The sequence below is a fragment of the Ascaphus truei genome, chromosome 10 (genome assembly GCF_040206685.1).
Source record: "Ascaphus truei isolate aAscTru1 chromosome 10, aAscTru1.hap1, whole genome shotgun sequence".
NCBI lineage: Eukaryota > Metazoa > Chordata > Amphibia > Anura > Ascaphidae > Ascaphus > Ascaphus truei.
The window spans coordinates 7,647,250-7,669,572 of NC_134492.1; positions in this window are offsets into that span (position 1 = coordinate 7,647,250).

The window sequence follows — 22,323 nt, forward strand, 5'->3', positions numbered from 1 at the left end:
ACCATGACCCATGGTACTGGTCTCAGGAGGTGGTAGGCAGACCAGAGTAGCACACCGCCTAGCTGCACGGTTAAACCAGTGCGACGGCGCAAGAGTCCTGAGCGGGCTAGGAAATCCTCTGTAGCAGTGCAGGAACCAGGACACGGCCTCTCTAGATTAGGGAAAGAGTAGGCCCCAGGAACCAGGAAGCTGCAGTTACACAGGGAAACCTCCGCTTCAGTGCAGGAATCCAGGAGACTGAAGGACGCAGGGGCGAAACCTCCGCTTCAGTACAGGAATCCAGGAGGCTGAAGGACGCAGGGACGAAACCTCTGCTTCAGCACAGGAGAACAGGAAGCTGACGGACGCAGGGATGAAACCTCTGCTTCAGCACAGGAGAACAGGAAGCTGAAGGACGCAAGGGAAACCTCCGCTTCAGCACAAGAGAACAAGCAAGAGCTTGTGGCAGAACAGTTGGTGACATCCGGTAAGGGCTATGCTCGGCAAGGAGCATTATGGGGAAGCAGTACTTAAAGGCCAGCGGGCCAATCCCCAGCGGGGGTGTGAAGGTACTGCTCCAATGAGTGAATGCAAGTCTAGGTTGCAGTGATAGGCTGCACAGCTGCAGTAGATACCAGAGGGAGTGTGTATAGCTTTGGTGAGTGAATCCAGGCTGCAGCAAACATCAGGAGAGCTGTTCCAGAACTGCACCGGTCTGCAATGTAAGGCAACCAGTAAACCGCGGAGCGGATTCCTGACACTCTCACTTTGAATCCTGGCTCTCTTTCTTTCTCTCCTCAGACTCCCCTGTTCTTCTCCTTGGGGACTTCAATTGCCACATTGATGACCCCTCTTTCCCTTGGGCTTCCCGCTTTCTTTCTCTAACCTCTTCTTTTGGCCTTCAACAGTGGACTGAAGCCAGCACCCACAAGGGTGGACACTACCTAGACCTGGTTTTCACTAAAAACTTCTCTCTCTCCGACTTCTCCATTTCCCCTTTTCCTCTCTCCGATCATCACCTCATCTCATTTCTCTCTCTCGCTTCTCTCCATCTCGCCCTCGTTTTTGCAGAAACCTGCGCTCTATTAACCTACCAGCTTTTGATTCCACTTTACGCTCCTCCCTCTCCTCTCTCAGTTCTGCTTCAGACCCTGACAACCTGGTCAGGAACTACAACTCTGCCTTATCTTCCTCTCTTGATCTTCATGCCCCGCTTTCTCTCTGCCGTCCTCGCCCTTCTAACCCCAGACCCTGGCTAAACTCCCACACATGCATGCTGCGTTCCTCCACTCGTTCCTCTGAACGCCTCTGGAGGAAATCTCATACGCTCGCAGACTTCATTCACTACAAATGTATGCTATCCTGTTTCAACTCTGCCCTCTTTCAGGCGAAACAAACCTACTTTTCATCACTAATCAACACACACAAGTCTAACCCACGCCGTCTCTTTTCTGTCTTTGACTCTCTACTCATACCACCCTCAGCTGCCTCCTCTTCTTCCTCCATCTCACCTCAGGACTTTGCTGACTTTTTTAAGGAAAAGGTGGAGTCCATACAGGAGAACATCCCATCTGTTGCCTCCTCCCATCCCACAATGCTTCCCAACTCTCCTCCTGCCTTTCTTGACTCTTTTTCTGCTATCTCGGAGGAGGATGTATCACTGCTGATTTCCTCTTCTCCCTCTACCTCTTGCCCTCTTGATCCCATTCCCTCCCATCTCCTAAAACCACTTGCTCCTTCTATAATCCCTATGCTCACACAGATCTTTAACTCTTCCCTCTACTCTGGTACCTTTCCTTCATCCTTCAAGCATGCAAACGTGCTTGACCCTACCTGTCCTTCTAACTATCGACCTGTCTCCCTCCTGCCTTTTACCTCCAAACTCCTTGAACGTCTTGTATTCTCTCGATTGCTACACTTTCTCAACACCTATTCTGTCCTGGACCCTCTACAATCTGGCTTCCGCACTGCTCACTCTACTGAAACAGCCCTCACTAAAATAACTGACGACCTCCACGCTGCCAAAGACCGAGGTCATTACACTCTGCTCATATTACTCGACCTCTCTGCAGCATTCGACACCGTGGACCACCCTCTTCTCCTTCACATTCTCCATACTCTTGGTATTCGGAACAAAGCTTTATCCTGGATCTCCTCTTACCTCTCCCATCGTACCTTCAGTGTCTCTTTTGCTAACACCTCCTCCTCCTCTATTGATCTCTCTGTGGGGTTACCCCAGGGCTCTGACCTGGGACCCCTTCTCTTTTCTCTCTACACACTCTCTCTAGGTGACCTAATCACATCTTTTGGGGTTAAATATCACCTCTATGCTGACGACACACAAATTTACCTTTCAACCCCTGACCTTACACCTGCTGTACAGACCAAATTTTCTGAATGCCTCTCTGGAATATCATCCTGGATGGCCATCCGCCGACTGAAACTTAACATGGCAAAAACAGAGCTCCTTATACTTCCTCCCAAACCTGGCCCTACTACCTCCTTCCACATTGCTATTGGAAATACGATCATTCACCCAGTAGCCCAAGCACGCTGCCTAGGGGTCACACTTGATTCCTCTCTCTCATTCTCCTCTCATATTCAAAACGTTTCTTAAACTTGTCGCTTTTTCCTCCGCAATATCACAAAGATACGCCCTTTCCTCTGTTACTCAACTGCTAAAACTCTGACTCAGGCCCTCATTCTCTCACGTCTCGATTACTGCAACCTCCTGCTGTCCGGCCTTCCTACCTCTCACCTGTCTCCCCTACAATCTATCCTAAACGCTGCTGCCAGAATCACTCTACTCTTTCCTAAATCTGTCTCCGCATCTCCCCTCCTGAAATCCCTCTCCTGGCTTCCGATTAAATCACGTATCTCACACTCAATTCTCCTGCTCACTTTTAAAGCTTTACATTCTTCTGCCCCTCCTTACATCTCAGCCCTAATTTCTCGCTATGCACCATCACGACTCTTGCGTTCTTCTCAAGGATGTCTTCTTTCTACCCCCTTTGTATCTAAATCTCTCTCCTGCCTTAAACCTTTCTCACTTTCTGCCCCACACCTCTGGAATGCCCTTCCCCTCAATACCCGACTAGCCCCCTCGCTATCCACCTTTAAGACCCACCTTAAGACACATCTGCTTAAAGAGGCATATGAGTAGCACTGGATAATCATGGACACATGACACATAAAGCTTGGCCCCCTGCAGACGCACATACTAGTATTCCCTCCTACTGTCTCTGTACGTTCTCCCTACCTACCAATTAGATTGTAAGCTCCTCGGAGCAGGGACTCCTTCCTTAATGTTACTTTTACAGTATGTCTGAAGCACTTATTCCCATGATCTGTTATTTATATTATTTGTTATTTATATGACATGTATTACTACTGTGAAGCGCTATGTACATTTATGGCACTATATAAATAAAGACATACAATACAATACAATACTGCAGGTCCATGTCCTCCATGGGCAGCAAGAGTACATGAAAAACTACAATCTAATGGCCCCTAGCCCATTAATCACCTTAGCAATTAATAACCGCTATATTAATTAAGTGGTTAACCCCTGTCCCCTGCTACCCACCCTAGAGGCCTAACCACCCACACAAGGGCCACTATTCCCACCCTCTACCCATTGATTGGCACAGTGGTATATCAGACTCATATAATATGGGCATGATAAGCCACTGCAGCAGTCAATGGCCAACCTATTAAAACTATCAAGCACAACAATACACAACAATTAAAGAAATAAATAAGCACCTAAACTCCACATCAATAATAGAACTAAAAAGCCTCAATAACACATCAATAAAATTATTCTAACACCAAAACTGCTAAAGAATAAAAATACCATATGGGTATGATATACCACTTTGCCAATCAATAAACTGGGCACCCACAATAAACCAGGCACTGGTAGTTAACCCCTTCATTGCCGTGTTGATTTGAGGTCCGGAACCCCCTGCTTCACGAGATACAGGCCCAGTTATGGGGTGCCGGTATCTCCTATGCATTTAAATCCCACGGTCACGTGACGCGTGACATTTAAATGCATTGGAGATACCGGGGCCTGTATCTCGGGAAGTAGGGTGTCCCTGGACCGGAAATCAACATTGTTCTGCTCCGGAGACCCTCTGCTCATGTACACTAGTATTAACATTTTTATTAAAAGCCTGTGATCGCTGGTGAGATATGTGCAGGGAGATGCGGCTCTCTGTGCAGGTCTCTATGCAGCTGGGCCAGGTCGCTGCAGATCGCCGGGTGAGATATGCGCAGGGGGAGGCAGCTCTCTCTCTGCAACTCTATGCAGCGGGGCCAGATCGCTGCAGATCGCTGGGTGAGCCCTTCTGAGAGAGGCGATTATACGTCACTGGCTCCTCGCCAGTTTTGGGCATTTTGCTATCGCAGGTATTTGAGGCTTTCTACATACCGTGATTGCAACGCTGAAAAAACTGGCGGCGTAACAGAACCAGGGAGTTGCTTTATCAAGGCTACTAGCACAGGCCCCTTTGTATTTGTCCAACATATTTTGAGGATTATCAATCATCATTTTGCTAAGGAAAAACTGATTCAGCAAATGTCAGATTTTTTAACTCTTTGAGCCTTGAAGATCCACGCACCAGAGTGCCACAGCTCCTCCAACACTCTCAAGTATGTGACTGCATGATCACTCAGTCGCTCTTCATCCGTTCCTCTCCTGGTAAAAGTGGGTTGTGCGCAGAACATGTTTTCTCCTAGAAAATCGAGCATGAGGATTATGACGTAGCTACTACATCACGAGGCCCCTGGAGGCCAGCTTCTACATCATGAGGCTCTTGGAGGGCCAGTAACTACTTCACGAGGCCCCTGGAGGGCCAGCTACTACATCACGAGACCCCTGGCGGGCTAGTTACTACATCCTGAGGCCCCTGGAGGGGCAGCTACTACATCACAAGGCTCTTGGAAGGCCACATCCCAAGACGTAGTTGCTACTTATAATAGCACCGAAATCGTTAAAAAAAATTGTTATGTTTTGCAGATACAGTTGATGCTGTGTTTTACACCAGTTTTGTACAGGTTTTGCCAAAGGTACAGTCATTCTGTAAGGAAACACACTTTAAAAATAATAATGCAGGTCACTTGGTCAACACGCCATTTTTCATGCTAAAGTAAGCACATAAAATCTCACTTAGCAGTTAGTCAGTGGAAATAAATTGCAATTTTATTCCAAAAAATCAATACATGCTATAAACACTGACGTTTCGTGCACAACTCATGATGCAACATCACACACGGTTGCTTTAAAAAGGGGTCAGGATGGGGCAAAAATGTGGAGAAATTGGAAGTGCGTGGAGAAGTTATGTCATCAAAGATATATCTGTGGCAACCATAATAGCGCCCATATGCATTCAAGCATGAAGGAAATGACAAATTAATAGCAATATGGTTTATTTAATGACATGTCCTGGTAAAGCATACAGTATGTTGGTGGAAGACAACAAGGCACATTAAAGATTGTATCTGCCAACATAAATCCTCTATTAGATGTTAATGCACTGGGGCTCCTGTGGCATCGCATTTCTTAGAGGTAGGACATCAGTTATATCAACGGAAATGTCATTTAATTGAGACAACTCCGAGACCTGGGAGAAAGGGGGATCTTCACTCACAAACTTCTCTTGAGAAGATAAGCATATTGGATAAAATAACTTTGGATGTGTTACGATCACATACGTCACTGTGTACTGTCCAGGAGACAGACCTGCTAGGAAGAGGTGGAGAGTAGAGACCGACCCGTACCTGGGATATGATGCCTGAAGAGTAGAGTAGTAAGGTCCCGGTCCAAGTTCAGGGCAGGAGAAGGCAGGATAAACGTGGTCACTGTTCCGGGGCAGGGCTGAAGAAGGCAGAGTAGTAGGGGTCACAGTTCTGAGGTCGTCAACGATAGGTAAGAACAAGACAGGCAGGACACGGCTTCCAGGAGGGAACAAGGTAAGCTGAACCTTGCACAGGCAAGGAAGAGAGTGGAATGAAAAGGGGACTTATTTGGTCTAAAAATCCTGGACATGGATTTAGACTAGCTCGTTCATCTCTACCTATGAGGCTTGATATTACCCGACACCCCTTTGAATTTACATGCCAGGACCTCATGGATTGAAAGATGATTGATGTAAGGTATTGTCCCCTTGAGTTTCATGTTCTCATTTTTTCATTTCTTATTTTTTCATTCACATTTCTTTCTTTTTCTCTTATAACTTTGTCATTCTTTATATATATTTTTTATTTAAAAAATACATGCTTTTTAAAACTATTTAATGAACATTGGAAATATAATTGGCAACATCATTGCTAACTCTTTGTATGTATACTGCCAATGTATATGTATGTGCCTATATTTGAATATTAACTCATGCTATGTTTCCTGAGTAGTTACTGTTCTGGTGTTTCTGATCATTGCTGTGAGGATTTTATTGGTAACATTGCTGTTTTTCCTTTATTGCTGCAGACTGATCCTCTGTTTTTTGTTTGGAGGCATGTTGCTTAGCAACGAGGGAGGATCAGCTCGATTTTGATGATGTCATCACATTGACATTGGAACACATTTGTCATTTTGTTCATGCTGGAACACATACTGACACTATTGTGGTTGCCACAGAGATATATCTGTGATGTCACTTCTGCTCGCCGACTCTGCCACTTCCACCACATTTTACGCCATCGTGACCCCTTTTTAAAGTGACTGTATAGGATTTTGCATCATGAGTTTGACAAAGGGCGCATTGAGCCCGAAATGTCACTGTTTTACTCATGTATTCATTTTTTGAGAATAAAATTACAATTTGTTTTCCATTGATCAGGTGTGGTGTGGATGATTTTTTTACATAGCAGTCCCTTCCCGTGTGGTGGTGATCGATGTTTGTTCTTGTACTGGGAACTATGCACACACAAGGCGAGGAGGGCTCTATCTATGCCATGTGTGATATAAAATTCCACTTACTGATGCATAAACCGAATAGAAACTAACAATGAAACTGTACTGCAGTTAGGTCAACACAATGGCCATGACCGTGGGAGCTTCCAGCTGCTAAACTCTATCTTGGTGTCGTCCTTGCCTGTGACTTGACCCTTAAACATCAGGTGTCAGTTGTGATCAAATCTTTATTCTTCCACCAAAAGAACATCGCCAGGATTAAGCCCTTGATCCCCCCAGACGATCTTACTACACTTGTCCATGCCGTTGTGTCCTAACGTCTGGACTGCTCCAATGCGCTCAACCTGGGTCTTCAGGAACAAGAGCTGCACCACCTGCTGCAGAATGCTGTGGCCAGGCTGTTAACGAACCAGACCCGTTGTTGCCTGTAAAATAGCAAATTTATTTCAAGATTGGCTTATTGACATTCAAAGCCCTACATGACTAGGGTACCAGCTATCTGAGAGAGCTTCTTGTTCCCATTCTCTCACTTCCTTCTGCAGGTAAGGACTCCGAACAGTTCCCAGAATCTCCTTAACTTCCTTTGTTGCCCGAGCTTTTAGCCACGCTCTTCCCACTCTTTGGAACAGCCTGTCTCGTACAGTGCGAGAAGCCCCTCTCTGGGAATCTATAAAAACAGACTCAGACCTACTTGGTTATCCAGGCATTTAATTAATAAACCATAACCTGCCCGGCATTTAATAGCTACAGTACTGTCCCACCCTGTATTGTATCTTTCCTTGTGTTAGGTCTTGTTAATAACCTTAAATGTTTTCTTCTATTCTGTTTTTGTACCTGGGACACGCTTTGAGTCCCATTGGGAGAAAAGTGCTATATAAATGTATTAATATTATTATTATTATTCCAGTACTTCTATCGTACAGTACCTTTTAAAACAGGGGTGCCAACAGGTCAGATTTTATGGATATCCCTGCTTCAGCACAGGGGGCTCAATCAGTTGTTGACTGAGCCATTAAATGAGCCACCTGTGCTCAATCAGGGATTTCCTTAAAACCTGACCTGTTGGTGATCCCTTGAGGGCTGAAGTTGGGCACCCCTGTTTTAAAACATAGCCTCTTTTAATTCTGAATGTGCATGAGGAAATTCTCTATATGAATACTGTATTTTTTTTGGTAATCCATTGTGGACCTTAACCAGCCTGTATCTACACTTAATAACTTTATTATGATTTATTCGGGATTACATAGGCTGATGTGAATTTTATGACAAACTGACACGAAGAAATTATTTCCTTGAACTAATCAATTCAATAGTACCTTTAATTCAAATATCAATTAACTTGTATGCAAAAAACCCATCTGTCTGGCGAAGCTCTTGTCTTGAGGCATCGCCATGTCTTACTCTACCAAAATAAATTAAAAAAATGGATTCCATATTTCTCATAATGCCACCTGCCACCTGCCATGCTATACGCATTGGAAAGGATGCAACCTGGTTATTTAAAATGCTTTGCAACAGTTTAAGGTTTAACATTATTTTGCCTCATGGTTAGCAGAATAAAATATTTAGTCTAACTATAATTTACATGTAATCTCATTAATAATCTTTTCATGGCCTCATTTGCCATAAAAAGTTTATCACGGATCAAAGCTTAACTATGTATTTTACACTGGGAACATCTCATCTTTTGCTTTTTGTACAGAATGCTGCTACTGATTACATTGATCCTTTGATCCTTTGATATAACTTGAAGTATATAAAATATTAACTTTCTGTTCTTGTTAGTCTGAGAGTATCATATTTGTAAGGTCTAGTCAGGATTCAGGAAACAACAAGAGAGTGTATATGTGTATATAAAATATATATATATATATATATATATATATATATATATATATATATATAATATTTTGGGATTCATAGATCATTTAGTTCTCCACCACCAGAGCTACTAGTAATTGGTCAAATATCACTATTTGATATTCAGTTTGCATCTCTCCTCAAAATGTGCTACTGTGAAACAACATCGTTTGTGTTTTGTATCTGATAAATTAGTTGTTCAGTTGGATTTTGAAACCTAGTGAATATGGTGCGTATTTGAATTTGATATCCCTTTCGGTCACGTTTGGAAATAAAAAATAAAAGTTATTCTGAGGTGTATAGCAGCTGAAAGTAATGCACAACCGCTGGTTTTGGAACATTAGCTGATTTTTGTAATTGAGTAACATTGGTAAGTATGTGATGCAAGATTATCGTTTCAATGCTCATAACCAGGCTATATGAAGCGTGTAACGTTAGTATTTGTTTATTCCTGGGATAGAGTTAAAAACAACCTTGGTAACTTAAAGATGCAAAGCTATTTCTACCCAGCATTAAAGATGAGTGAATCCACCCAAATCCGTTTCCTGGATTCTCTTGCATTCCACCCGCCCCCCCCCAAATCCGTTTCCTGGATTCTCTTGCATTCCACCCCCCCCAAATCCGTTTCCTGGATTCTCTTGCATTCCACCCCCACCAAATCCGTTTCCTGGACTCTCTTGCATTCCCTCTCCCCCAAATCCGTTTCCTGGATTCTCTTGCATTCCACCCCCCCCCCCCCAAATCCGTTTCCTGGATTCTCTTGCATTCCCTCCCCCCCCCAAATCCGTTTCCTGGATTCTCTTGCATTCCCTCCCCCCCCCCCCCCCAAATCCGTTTCCTGGATTCTCTTGCATTCCCTCACCCCCCCCCCCCAAATCCGTTTCCTGGATTCTCTTGCATTCCCTCTCCCCCAAATCCGTTTCCTGGATTCTCTTGCATTCCCTCCCCCCCCCCAAATCCATTTTGCGGTGTAAAAACCGTGGACGGATTGGGTCGTTTTTCACCTGCGCGGATTCGCCAAAACCCGTCATCGGATACAATCTGTTGTTGGATTTGTAGAATCCAATCCGCGGATTCAGCAACTCGTTGGGAGGGTTCTTAAGAATCCGCGGATTGGATTCTGCATATCCGTCCACGGGCCTCGGAGCGCAGAGTACTGGTAATAGTAATAAAAAATCTGCAAAACGCGAATCGCCCTTTCTGAGATTGATCCGCGAAAATACGCACACCAAAGGAACCGGCCGATCCGCTGCGGGTCCAAATCCACCCCAGAAATTCGCCCATCTCTACCAGTGACTCTATGGGGGTTATTTATTCATTTGTGATAGTGCCGATCAGGGCATTGTTGCAGGAAAATTAAAAAAAAAAACAGCTGTATTTATCTTGTAAATGGACCAAAATATTCAAATATCACTCTAATTTAAGTTATACTAAAACATGATTATGGACATAATATATCAGTCGTTATTCATATAGCTAATATGTAGTCACATGAAATATTCATTTACATTCGTATCACACTTACTTCATTATCTCCCCCAAACATATTTTGTTCTTAGGTAAAAGAGATATGCATTTATAGTTCCTTGATTAAGTAATAAGTCCCTGAAGCACAGCAGATTCAAATGACAGGTATATCATTGTTTGACATTTCCTCGCATTATTGTAGTGTGTGCTCTTTTTATGGGTCCACAGGTGCCTGATGTTAAAGACCAGAGGCTTGGAGGACCACCTTATGTACACATTTTGCAATGCTGTTTGTTTAAGGTCCTAAAGTAGGGCCTTCACTTAAATGTTGTGAGGACATATACTGTATATATACGATAAAATGATGCAGAAGTGAAACAGCCTGACTTGTAATATTTGTAATATTGCTAAGCCTAGGAACATATCAATCTAAAAAAGCTTGCCTTCAATTCCCATGAACCCAAATGAATATCAGATTGTGCCAGCAACGGGTAAAGCCGGGGTTCTCCCATACACAATGAGGACTATTTACTTATTTTACATTTTTGGGTGGGGAGATGGCTACCACGAGAAGTCATCCTTAAGGAACAATATGTCTCTATGGTGGCATCTCTGATTTCCGAGTGCGCGTCTCCAATGTTGGAGGATTTACACGTCTGGGGATTTACACAGAATTGAAGGGCTCCGAATGTATTTTATTCTACGGTAACGCAACTAAAACGTCCCCCCAAAAACCCTAACGTCCTGGTAATAAAGGAAGCAGCCAGCCCATGGGCCTGTAATAGACTATTCTATCAAATAGTTCTTAAATGGCAAATTGCGGTTTTAATGTTTCAATCAACTTTTCCCTGAATTGAAAAGTTCTGGCACAATGGTATTCATAATCAATAATCAATTTTTCCCTGAATTGAAAAGTTCTGGCACAATGGTATTCATAATCAATAATCAATTTTTGATTACTCTGGTCATTGGTCTAACCAGCTGTGCTCTTCATTTCATTATTCAGCACATTCTTGTCATATTTCAGTAATATATATTATTATTTTCACGTATTTCATATTTTCATTCAAACAATGCAGCTTTGCTTGTTAACCCTGTGAGTGCCGGGCCCACCAGCACTCGCGATCACGTGATCGCTCCATCACAAATGATGACGGAGGAGGATGAGGAGGAGGAGGAGGAGGATGGGTCCCTCAGTTCCACTCCCTGATAGATTACAATTTCCCTTAGAAAAACACATTTTGAGATTATGACATAGTAGCTACATGTATAGGGCACCCAATGGGTTAAATATGATCAGTGATGGGGAATATGCAAATATCATCATTTTAATATTTGCGAGTAGAGATGTCCAAAACCTTCGAACAAGTTAAAAAAAAAACGTGGAAAATGTTCACCTAAAGCAGGAATAGCCAAATCTAGGTCTCAAGGGCCACCAACTGGTCAGGTTTAAAGGATATCCCTGCTTCAGCACAGGTGGACTGAGCCACTAATTGATCCACCTGTGCTGAAGCATGGATATCCTTAAAACCTAACCTGCTGGTGGCCCGTGAGGCCTAGATTTGGCTACCTCTGACCCATAGCATCTTTGTACAAAGGAGAAAATTCCATTATGCATAAATGCAACAAGGAAGGAAGAGACCGGGACGGAGAGAATCAGAGTTGGTTCCCTACAAAATGATTATCCTTATCTCCTTTACCATTCAACTTGTAGTGAAACAGATTGAAATAATGATATATGTACATACTAGTTACATATATAATTCTTATTTGAGTACATATCACCACTAGTGATTTTAGTCACTCAATTTAAAACTCAATTTTTAAAAGAGTAAAATTAAAACTCTGCCCCGTTCTGTAGATCAATGTATACAGTACCTTTAAAATAATGTATACGTTCACTATCCATGTTCCTTACCTAATACATATAATTGTCTAATATATCAACTATGATTTATTTAACATAAAACACAGTCAAACCAATGATTATTTTACAATGCCTTTGGCAATTCATCATCAACAGACCATCATCAACAGTACAAGTTTAATGTATACAAACTGATAATATTTAACACTTGCTACGAGTCCAGAGCTTAAACCATCAGTCATCAATGCTAAATTTGCTTTGTAGGGGATAGTTTCTAGCAGGGATTAATAAAACTGCACTATGTATGCACTTTCGTAAATCCCTGCATGCCATGTGAGAATGACTGCACAGTCTGAACAAGTTTCCCCTGTTTCTATACAGAAAGGATTGGTTCAAACAATGTATCTGATCAGCAGCACTGGCATAGAGAGGACATCAGTCCAGCTACGTGCCAATTCTTGCTAATCCCCTTTGTTTACATACCGCTCATAAATACAGCTTTGTTAGTTAAACAAGTTCTTCAAGCCCTGTGCATATAAGGATAAACTGTTTCTAACACTAACATCGCAGTTCTGTCAATTTATTGTGGTGTTCAGTGCTACAAGTGCTGCGATAAAGCAGCTATAAGGAAGACTGGAGCTCGTGCAGTCTTATTAAGATATAGACATCTTCAAAATATTGCAAAGTAGTACTCCCCAAGCTACACAGAGGGTAACCCTCTGGCCATGGGAGGGGGCAGCTATGCATTCACTGCCGTGCAGGCCCATCTAGAAGCAAATGGCTTTACAATAAGAATGAATCAATCATTATTTTAACCTTGGAAAATTACTTTATAAGCCTAAAGCAGTTGAAATATTATGTTATGATAGATAAAAAATAATTTATATGTTCCAAATTTAGATTTATTTTATAATTACCAGGGTCTAGCTTTTTAATGCATTTCTGTTCTCTGTCCCTAGCCTCACTGATGCACTCACCACATTACTGCTTTTGTTCAATTTTTAATCATGTCAGAAAGATTACTATGTTTAGACAAACAAAAGAATCCCTTGTGCTAATCATATACATAGCACAGCATAAAATTATGTTTAGACAGAACAGTCTGGTTCAACAGCAGTGGATGTGTTTTAAAAAGAAACATTTTTCTTTCCACTTACAAGTTGCATAGAAGTAAATTGATTTGGTAATCCTCCCCAGAAAAAGATAACAGAGAAAGGAAACCAGATAGAGATCACAAAGGATAAATGTGGGTAATTCTGCTGCATCTCCCTGCTTGTTCTTACTTTAATGTTTTTTTTTTACACCAAAGAAAATATCTATTTTTTTCTCATATCACAGTAGAGTTTATGTAGTTATCCAGGTTTGAAAGGCCTAAAAGGAGTATGTGTGTGTGTGTTTTTTCATTATTTATAATATAATTGATACAATTTTATATTTAGGCCAGGTCCCCGCTGGCTGCTGCAGCGCCCACTGTGGCGGATGCTGCAGGGACAAGAGCCGCCCCACAAAGGGGCTTGGCCCGTTGCGAGGGGTCCCGCCACGCTGCGACGAAAGTTTGTCCTGCTCTAAGGAGAATTGAGATCAGGACTTGCGACGGAGAGCTAGGCCACGCCCCCTGGCGTTTCAGCCAATGAGGGCGAACCTGCCGGGTGACGTCACGGACGCACCCCCGTCACGCCCCCATCCCTGTCTTTCCCCCTGCAGCTCTCTGCAGACCGGGGTATTCGGCTGCACGCGCCGCCAGCCTCGCAGGCGCTGGGGCCGTAGCCTAAGTTTGACTTTTAAGATGCCGTTCAAGCTGCAGTTTTAAATTTTTCATATTTTATTTCCATTCAATATGTGCATCAATACAATCTGCACACTGACAAGTGGTTAGCTAAGTTGCCAATCGATCTGTTCTCCTGAAATCGATCACTCAAGATTCGGGTCAAGGGTTCTTTATATCAGTGTTAGGGCTGCAGAAGATTACCCAAGATGCAAAGTTCTGTATGGAAGATCATGTGACCAGGCAGACCATTGGTGCACTGGTAGAGAGAGGGCTAAAGAGGTGTGCCAGAACCTGTCTCAGAAGAGGAAGGGGATGTGACTTTGTAAATAGTTGCTATAATAACAAAAATGCTTGTTACATTAGAATACTTTACAAATGTCTTTAAAATAAAAAAAATGCTACAAGTATTTTCTCTCGCAGCTTTAAACAAAATACTAACAAATATAACTGCGAGCAAACACCACACACTGACTGTGGGCATACAGTAGGTTCTGCATAGCAGTGAGATACAGTATAAAAGAGCTTGTTAGAAAATCCACAGAGATTATGCTGAGGCCACTTTAAAAAAATTTAATCAATATTTCTCCAAAAGAGAGTAATTCCATTAGAATGTAATAATAACGTGTGTGAGTAATGAGGAATGAGGGTAAACAACTGCAGTTTGTAAAGGTATACAATGTTTGACATAAGTATTTCTTACTGCGGGGGTGCTCAACTCCAGTCCCCAAGCCCCCCTAACAGGTCAGGTTTTCAGGATATCCCTGCTTCAGCACAGGTGGCTCAATCAGAGGCTCAGTCAAATACTGGGCCTCTGATTGAGCCACCTGTGCTGAAACAGGTTCTGATTAAATTAACTGTGCTGATTGGGCTACCTGTGCTGAAGCAGGGATATCCTGAAAACCTGACCTATGGGGGGGAGGGGTTGAGGACTGGAGTTGAGCGCCTCTATTTTACTGCACCAAATATTTATAAAGGTGTCTTTCTGTTTGTTTTCATAGCATAAACTTTTTAAACACCAATGTCCATTTAGCTTTGCTACCTTTTCATAGGTGCAGTGATATACTTAATGGCTTACGGGTTAAATCTTGCTGACTGATAAAACAAGGGTGACTTAATAAGGCTTTGGTGGGATCAAAAATAACAAAAGCCTCTGCCATACAAGGCACAGAAAAGAAAACAAGTTAATGAATCATTTATCTGTTTTTCACAGATCCTCAAACCAGATCCACCCCATTATCGCATCATACAGTGATTAAGCGAGCAGGCGAGGTCCTGGTGCAGTGGCACGTTACAAAGTACAAGTTCACCATTGTTTACTTACTATGTATTTTGAACATGATGGTTTTCCTGGAGTTTATACATAAAGACCATCACATCATACAGACCCCAACAACATACAGACCCCCACATCATACAGACCCCCACAACATACAGACTCCGAAAACATACAGACCCCCACAACATACAGACCCCCACAACATACAGACCCCCAAAACATACAGACCCCCACAACATACAGACCCCAACAACATACAGACCCCCACAACATACAGACCCCCACAACATACAGACCCCACAACATACAGACCCCCACAACATACAGACTCCGACAACATACAGATCTTACAAAATACAGACCACTCCACATCATACAGACCCCCACAACATACAGACCCCCATATCATACAGACCCCCACAACATACAGACCCCCACAACATACAGACCCCCACAACATACAGACCCCCACAACATACAGACCCCCACAACATACAGACCCCCACATCATACAGACCCCCACAATATACAGACCCCCACAACATAGAGACCCCCATAATATACAGACCCCACAACATACAGACCCCCACATCATACAGACCTCCACAACATACAGACCCCCACAACATACAGACCCCCAAAACATACAGACCCCCACAACATACAGACCCCAACAACATACAGACCCCCACAACATACAGACCCCCACAACATACAGACCCCACAACATACAGACCCCCACAACATACAGACTCTGACAACAAACAGATCTTACAAAATACAGACCACTCCACATCATACAGACCCCCACAACATACAGACCCCCATATCATACAGACCCCCACAACATACAGACCCCCACAACATACAGACCCCCACAACATACAGACCCCCACAACATACAGACCCCCACATCATACAGACCCCCACAATATACAGACCCCCACAACATAGAGACCCCCATAATATACAGACCCCACAACATACAGACCCCCACATCATACAGACCTCCACAACATACAGACCCCCACAACATACAGACCCCCACAACATACAGACCCCCACATCATACAGACCACCACAACATACAGATCCCCACAACATACAGACCCCCACACAACATACAGACTCTGACAACATACAGATCTTACAACATACAGACCATTCCACAACATACAGACTCCCACAACATACAGACCCCCACACAACATACAGACTCTGACAACATACAGATCTTACCACATACAGACCACTCCACAACATACAGACTCCCACAATATACAGACCCCCACAACATACAGACCCCCACAACATACAGACCTTAGAACATACAGACCCCCACAACATACAGACCCCCACAACATACAGAACCCCACAACATACAGACCCCCACAACATACAGAACCCCACAACATACAGACCCCCACATCATACAGACCCCCACATCATACAGACCCCCTCAACATACAGACCCCCACAACATACAGACCCCACAACATACAGACCCCCACAACATACAGACCCCCCCAACATACAGACCCCCCCAACATACAGACCCCCACAACATACAGACCCCCACAACATACAGACTCCCCACAACATACAGACCCCACAACATACAGACCCCACAACATACAGACCCCCACATCATACAGACTCCGACAACATACAGACCCCACAACATACAGACCCCCACAACATACAGACCCCCACATCATACAGACCCCACAACATACAGACCCCCACAACATACAGACCCCCACATCATACAGACCTCCACAACATACAGATCTTAAAACATACAGACCCCCACATCATACAGACCCCCACATCATACAGACCCCCACATCATACAGACCCCCACATCATACAGACCTTACAACATACAGACCTTACAACATACAGACCCCCAAACATACAGACCTCCACAGAACATACAGACTCCCACAACATACAGACCTTACAACATACAGATCCCCCACAACATACAGACTCCCAGAACATACAGACCCCCCACAACATACAGACCCCCAAACATACAGACCCCCACACAACATAAAGACCCCCACAACATACAGAACCCCACAACATACAGACCCCCAAACATACAGACCCCCACACAACATACAGACTCCCACAACATACAGACTCCCACAACATACAGATCTTACAACATACAGACCCCCCACAACATACAGACCCCCCACAACATACAGACCCCCCACAACATAAAGACCCCCAAACATACAGACCCCCACACAACATAAAGACCCCCACAACATACAGAACCCCACAACATACAGAACCCCACAACATACAGACCCCCACAACATACAGACTCCCACAACATACAGACCCCCCACAACATACAGACTCCCCACAACATACAGACCCACACAACATACAGACCCCAACCACAACATACAGACTCCCCACAATTTACAGATTTTACAACATACAGACCCCCCACAACATACAGACCCCCCACATATAGACTCCCACAACATACAGATCTTACAACATACAGACTCCCCCACAACATACAGACCCCCCCCACAACATACAGACCCCCCCACAACATACAGACCTTACAACGTACAGATCCCATACAACATACAGACTCCCACAACATACAGACCCCCCCCCACAACATACAGACCCCCAAACATACAGACCCCCAAACATACAGACCCCCACACAACATACTGCACTGTAGAGATACAATTATAAAATACATCACAATGTCAACTTTTCTACACTTTTAAACCTTATGTTGGAACCTGTTACTGAATCTTTATTGGGGGAAACGTTGTTATCACAAACTAGACACAACTATGGTGAATAAAAACACAATCCCTGCATTATGCTCAGTGTGTTCCTGTGCACACAGTGTTTAAGCACTATTTCGTGGAGCAATGTCTGACGGGTCATGACAGGAAGCTGTTTTTGGGACATATGGAAGACATGGAAATGCAGACATGAGATTCTTTGCTTGGACTTACTCTATTACTGGCAGTTTGGGGGACTTTGTAACCCACCATACAGCAAATCACATGTCCTCTTTTACAAATCACATGTCAGTGATACCTTGTAAACATGCTTTTACTTCCTCTAGTTCAGGGCTGCTCAATCTTTGACTGAGCCGCTGATTGAGTCACCTGTGCTGAAGCAGGGATATCCTGAAAATCTGACCTGTTGGGGGTCTGAGGACTGGAGTTTAGCACCCCTGCTCTAGTTAATCCCTTTCGTGAGGTGTCTGTGTGCTGAGCTGGACCTGTTTTTTCTCCTTCTTGCTCTCTGTTTTCTCATCTGTCAAGACATGATCATTATGGGGGCAGGAACAAGCAATCTGCAGTCCCTTGTGAAAAGAAAACCTTATTTTATTTCAAGGAAGCATTAACAGTGAACTGTACACTCTAAGGATGACTTCATTTCTTTAATTAAGCCAAATTCATGTTTTTAAAGTTAAGGTCTGTTTTTATGACCTATGTGCTTTTTTGTATTCTACCACTGTGCCATTTCTTTTCTTAATGACACCTTGATCTTGTTCAGGCTCTTTCTTTATTTTACAATACCGGGACACATATGAATCATTCACTATGATTTAATAAACTGGGGCATTGCAGCATAGCAATATTTAGTGGGAATAACCTTGTTTTGTTCACCTAAAGCCTATCATTAGGAGAACAATGAGATATTTGTTCAGTCAGTATTTCATCACTAAACACCTCACCATTCCCAGTGAATCAGAACTCAGGTAAGAGTGCACATCAAAGAGACTCTCTTCCAGTTCTGGAGATCATATTCAAACAATTTAACGTGGATTGAATCAAGTTTTTGTAAACATTTGAATCTCATTAAATGCTAGGTACAATTTCTATTGAAAATGAAACTTGAAAACATATATTTTAGATGTAATTTGTCTAAATATACAGCTTTTGTTTCCTTGTTGTACAACATGTGATGTCCCGGCTTCTTTATGAATTAGATGTCGAGTTTTGATGTTTCATGGAAAGGCATTTGATGTTAATAAACAGAAATAAACTGTGCGCTAATATCTATCTCCTTATTATAATTGAATACAGTGCAGTGACTAAACCATATATAAATAAAGTAAACCACAATACCACAGTGAATAAGTGATTAAATAATTAAATTATAACATAACCGTGTGGTTGATATGGGCGTCTGCTGCTATAAACATTAGGGGTGCTCAGCACCCCACACACTCTAAGAAATGGAAACAAAAAGAAAACAGCGCACAACGCCAAATAGTGAAGTAAGTAATAGAATGTATTACAATATTAAAGGGGTAATAAATCTGCGTACATCAGATAGAAATAACATGTGCATTTAGTGCATATCACACTGGTTACCACTCTGTAGCTGTAAAACAGGACGGTCTGGCACTCAGCTGTCTCTGCAGGAGCCTCTAATGAGCCCCCGGATGTATTAATGCCATAATTTTGCCTATTTTCATCCTTTGGATCTGTATCACTATCAGCTTATATTGGCTGTCACCGTGCTAACTGAGCGATTTCTGCGCCGGTAAGAGACTGTAAGGGACTCTCCTTCTTCCTCCCTATTGATTCCTCCATTGCCACGAGAACAGTGACGTCACTCCGCTACACCACGTGACGGAGCGGCATGGTGGCACGCTGTGTAAGCCCCTGCAGTTGCGGAAGTGTTTGCAGAGCAATTCCAACAGCTCTGGACTGCCCTAAGATCATAGCAGCTGGGAAAAGCAGCAAATCTACACAGGAGAGACGGGGGACTGTAGGGGAATTCCTCTGGAGGCAGTATATCGCCGGTTGAGGAGCGGTCCCACTAAGTGTCTGAATCTGCAGTATTACCAGGCTGCTTGAAAGGAATCCCCTTGTGAGCAGCGTCCTGCTGTGTGAGGAGTGCATGAAGGATCCCATGCCCCAGAACCATCATAGAGGCTCCTGCAGAGACAGCTGAGTGCCAGACCGTCCCGTTTTACAGCTACAGAGTGGTAACCAGTGTGATATGCACTAAATGCACATGTTATTTCTATCTGATGTACGCAGATTTATTACCCTTTTAATATTGTAATACATTCTATTACTTACTTCACTATTTGGCGTTGTGCGCTGTTTTCTTTTTGTTTCCATTTGATGTTAATGCACATTTATTATCTAAATGATTTCTGATTTGGGTGGGTACAATCACATATGTTAGGCTTATATATTTCAAGGCACTATTTGGGGGATTAGTAGCTTTGGCTAAAATCTAAAAATCTCTCTTATTTTTTTGCTAATTTGTCTTAAGACATACTCGTTTTGTTCTTGTTATCCTTCAAATATGTTTTCTGATTCACTCTCATGACACAATCGGCTGAGGGTTGTGGTACCCTTGTTGAGAGTCAATGGTTTAATGATAGCGTGATGGTTTGTTCTATCGCAGAAGAAAAGGGAAAGCTGGAGGTGACACCGTGGAAAAGATTATTCCACACCCAACCTTAACATTTAGACTGCCCTTTGGTGGTAACTGGTAACTGTGGGCCCTGGCGCACCAGTTTTACCAGTTACACCATTGGCAAAAATGCATGTGTTCTAGGGGATGATTGGGCAGACTCCTCCAATGGAGGGGTCGCCACAATCAAAAGGGTAGTGGAGACCCCTTAACTTCTTTTTCTGTGAGCCAGGGGGTGGGTTGTGGGCACGTGAGGGTTCCTGGAGCGGTCACATGACAACCAATGCCGGAGGTCTGGTGCCACTGGAATTCTTCCACTGCCAAGGTTATAAAGCTTACACAAATGTGACAAACCCTCTTCTAAGGATCTACATATCAGAGAGAGCATTATATAAACGTAAAATCCTGTTCTTGTTTCATTTACGCAGTAAAACAAACACATTCTTAGAAAAACATTATACAATGCTACATTTGCGCAAGCCCTTTGTTGAGTTTGGATCTGTTCTGTGGTTCTGTAGGGCAAAGGATTTATCTAGACCCAACATATTTTAGATCATTCAACTGTAAGACCTGACAGTTACATTCTTTCTGTAGGAATTAAACAGTGGTGTAATATTTTTTGGGTCCACTTCCATCTGGCTTATATATATATATATATATATATATATATATATATGTATATATATATATATATATATATATATATATATATATATATATATATACATATATATATATATATATATATATATATATATATATATATATATATATATATATATATATATATATATACACACACATATGCACTCACTACGTCTCCATAATTCTATTACATTTTGCAGAGAGGCACCCTCAATAGACTGAAAGATTTCTGTCTTTTTATATCATTTGTGACAGCGGTGTGGATAGTATCAGAAATATGTTCTCTAATCAAATGTGATGTCTGATATGAGTTTGTGCCTCATGCATTTATTTTATTGGTATTTTCTGTGTGTATTGATTTACTTGGGGGTTGATAATTGCTCAATGTGTGCTATATCAGACAATGAGCACATTTTAAGTGGGTTTGAGTTTCCCACACACTACTAACCCATACATATAATCTAAAAAAGATTGGGCAATGGCAACAAAAAGCATACCAGGAAAACATCTGAGAAAATTAAACCAGACACAGAATACAGTATACATTTTTGATTGAAAATAGACTAAATTAAAACAGTTGTGCAGCCTTTAGTTATCATTAGTAATACATTTTATGGCAAATATTTAATGGTGCAAACTTCAATTTTTTTTCACTAACTAAAACAGATAATGCTTAATATCTGCCTTTTGTAATAAAACTGTTTATGTACATACCAGCGTTTTAAAAGAGCAATGCAACATTTCTGAGCATGCTGAAACAAGTTTTGTTTTAAATTGGTTCTAAGATTACATATTTAAAAATCCAGTTTGCTAACTGCCAAGGCCACCCAAGCGTATTGTTTATATCTGATCTGTTTCTTTGCAAGTTATAGAATCTCAAATAAACATATTAGTGATTTTAAAAATACAAAAGGTTCATTCTTTTTTTTTCATAAGAAACAATTTGTTGTCTCAAAAAACCTGTGTAAGAACGTGACATTGTAGCCTTTGAGCAATCCCCCGTTACCTCTCCAAGGGTAACTCCATAAAGAATGTAAAGTAGCCAAGATTGGAGGTAATATTGGGCAGCAGTAGCTTTATTTATAAATAGCAATTTGTTTAAACCA